The sequence below is a fragment of the Lycium barbarum genome, chromosome 6, assembly GCF_019175385.1.
Source record: "Lycium barbarum isolate Lr01 chromosome 6, ASM1917538v2, whole genome shotgun sequence".
Lineage (NCBI taxonomy): Eukaryota > Viridiplantae > Streptophyta > Magnoliopsida > Solanales > Solanaceae > Lycium > Lycium barbarum.
The window spans coordinates 93999042-94002778 of NC_083342.1; positions in this window are offsets into that span (position 1 = coordinate 93999042).

Genomic DNA, 3737 nt, shown 5'->3' on the forward strand with positions numbered 1-3737 from the left:
AATGCATGTTTTATCTCGGGTTGTGGCCTCCGCTTTTGTTTGACCGAGGAAAAACTTAGATCCAGCCTCAACTTGTGTGATGTCACGTCCGGTGGAATACCTGTCATGTCTAAATGGGACCAAGCAAAGCAATCTGAGTTATTTTTAAGAAACTCAATAAATTCTTTCCTGAGCTCGGGGGTTAACCCCGTGCGCAGGTATACCTTCTTCTCTGGTAGATGGACGAACAATATGACTTGCTCGAGTTCTTCGACTGTGGACTTAGTGGCATCAGAATCATCGGGCACCACAAAGGTTCTCGGAACTCTGAATTTTAACTCTTCGTCTAGTGTGTCACTGTTCCGATCTTCCGAAGATTCCGGGATCTGTGATTGCTATTTGGCATTTTCCCCTTCATTTCGATCTGGCGCCTTTACAGTCTTAACAGATTCTTCAACCGCGAACATCTCTTTTGCGGCCTACTGTTCACCACAGACGGTCTTGATACCTTCTGGGGTTAGGAATTTCAATACCTGATGCATGGTCGAGGGAACCGCTCTCACGAGGTGAATCCACAGTCTGCCCAGTAATGCATTGTATCCCATGTCTCCCTCTATCACATAAAATTTTGTCTGCTGCGTAGTTCCTGCCATATTGATCGGTAAAGTGATCTCACCCTTTGTCGTTTCGCATGCCATGTTGAATCCATTGAGGACCTGTATCGCCGGCACGATCTGATCAAGTAGTCCCAGCTGTTCGATGACTCTTCAACAGATGATATTAGCCGAGCTACCTGGATCAATTGGCACACGTTTAATTCTAAATTTATTGAAGAGAACGGATATTACCAGTGCGTCGTTATGCGGCTTGGCGATGCCTTCCATGTCTTCATCGTTGAACGTGATGGGATCATCGGGGTCATCATTCCAGATACGCTTTTCCTTCGTTATGGAAATTTTTGTGTGTTTTACAACCGGCCCAATGGGAACGTCATGTGTATCACCTGCTGAGGCTCTTCCGGCCTATCCTGCTTGTTGGAGTCCAAGTTTTTGAAATGGGTTTTTGCTCGTTCACATAGGAATTCTCGAAGATGCCCCAAATTGAACAGGCGAGCGACCTTCTCTCTTAGCTGCCTACAATCCTCGGTCCGATGGCCGTGAGTATGATGATATTTGCAAACAAGATTTTTATCCCGCTTCTCTGGATTGGATTGGATTGGCCTTGGATGTCTTGTTTCTTTGTTTCGGATAAGGGCCGCCGCTATGGCTGCGACATTGACGCCAAAGTTATACTCGGATAACCTTGGAGTTTCTCTGTTTCCCGAGGCTCTATCGACAGCGTTTCTGTTTATCAATCCACGACTACTTTGGCCTTGATCATTCCTTCGATCATTCCTCCTATCATTCCTGCCTGATTCGTTGCTACGTCAATTTCCCCTCCGATCGAGCGGGTAAAGCTGGTACCTGTCATATGATGATCTAGACTCCCAATCTACTACTTTCCTCAAGAGATCACTCCCTTTACCGGAATTCCATGATACCGAAGTAGCCCTCAGAACCTTATCATCTTCGACCCTAATCTTTGACTGATGCATGTTTGTATATCAGCCGGGTATTCTATCAGATTTTGCTTTAGCTCCATAGATGTGATCAAGCTCCTTGAATTGAGCCCTTGGGTGAAAGCCTGAATGGCCCAGTCATCAGTGACTGGGGGTAGGTCCATGCGCTCTATTTGAAATCGAGCCACAAACTCGCGGAGGGTCTCGTCATCCCGTTGCTTGACGTTGAACAAGTCCAACTTTCGCGTTTCGACCTTGATGGCCCCGACATGGGTCTTGACAAAAGCGCCGACGAGCATGGCAAAGGAATCAATTGAATGCTCGGGCAAGTTATGATACCAAATCATCGCCCCCTTTGACAGGGTTTCCCCAAATTTCTGAAGTAGCACCGATTCCCTTTCATCATCGGCAAGATCATTGCCCTTAATAATGCAGGTGTATGCAGTCACATGTTCATTTGGGTCTGTCGTCCCATTATACTTCGGGATATCGGGCATGCAGAATTCTTAGGGATTTTCATCGGTGCTGCACTCAGCGGAAATGGCATTTGAACAAATTTTTTCGAGTCTGGCCCTTTCAACACCGGTGGGCCCCCCGGAATCTGATCGACCCTCGAGTTATAGTTCTCCACCTTTTTATCGTTTTCCTTTATTTTCTTTTCGCCGAACTCGACTCGTTTCGTCAATTCTTCGAGCATCCTTATCAGTTTGCTGCTTTGCCCGGGGTGGTTCTCGTTTCCCCGTGGGACGTGCCTCTCCTCCGTATCCTGGGTCTGTTCTGATGGGGCAATATTGGGTGCCTGACCCAATATTGGAGCTGTTGCAGCATGACCCCATTGTTCTCGCCGGCCGGTACGTTGCCCACCGATGATCTGACTTAAATAGGATTAATGGGGGGCGGGTTGTTGTTTGGTACGTCCTCGTCGTCATGCTCGTGATGGCTTGGTTCCACTTGGAAGTTGACAGAATGGGAATCCGACATTTCCGGTATACTTGAAATCAAACCTTAAAGAACAAGTGTAAAATATCGAGCATAACCAGAATGTTGTATTGAACCACCACTACTATCTAAGGCCCCACGGTGGGCGCCAAACTGTTTAACCTTAAAACGGAGAACAATTAAATTTATGCGTGATGCTAAAGATATGTGGCTAAATTCAATTCAAGATTAAACTGCGAGATAAGTCAATAAATGAATAGAGAAGCATATCTGATCGACAATTAAGTATATCTGGCCTCGGGTATAGAAACCGAGGTCGATACCTTCTGTTAAGTACTTACACGATGAATAAAATGAACTTAAGAACAGATGGGAATGGTTTTAAAGGATTCTTATGATTATTGATATCAACTCTCTCCGTCTTTCTGTTGCCAACCCCCTTAATGGTTGGGAACCTCCCCTTTATATAGTAGAGGAGTCCCAACCCTAGTACAATTCTAAATAAAGAAAAGAAATCTGGTAACAACTGTTACCGAGATCGACGCCGAAAGATCCGGCTGAGGGCGGATATTTCGGTCTTCTCCTTATGGCAGTTAACGGCCATTCCTTTATCGCCTCATCCCCGATAGAGCTCGATGCCTCGTTCCCGATGGTCCGGTCGTATCGTACCCGAGCATAATCATGACAACGGGAAACCGAGCGTACCGTATCCTCGGTTTTACCCGTATACAATTGTTCAGATCAAAAAAAGTTTTTTCTTACATAATTCTTATAGCAATCTCAACTAAGATGTGGTAGAGGGGATGAGGGCAATGCTGACTATTTATACTTTTAAGAAAATTTTGAAAAAAAAAAACAAAAGGGTAATATTTTCGAATAACTCTTTAATTAGTGCATGTAACAATTTTCTTAAGAGGTATGTCACGTCCCAAAAATTATTATTTTAAACGGAAAGGAGTAACAATCTACAATATTTATAATTTGTAATAATAAAATAATTGTATTGCGTTTAGTATATCAGACTAAGTAAAAATAAACGAGCAGCGAGTATCTTATACTAGTGAGGTTTAAGGTATGTGTGTAACATTTGTTTTTACGAGGTCTCATATTCACCCAAATAGTCTCCAATGACAGGCAGTTATGCATGGTTGTTTACGTCGATCTCTCAGCCTTCGCCACGTCTCCATGGATGTGCCACCTCCCTTCCTCTCTTTCCCTTAACCTTAAGCTACTCCATCACACAAACATGCTTACTTCCTCG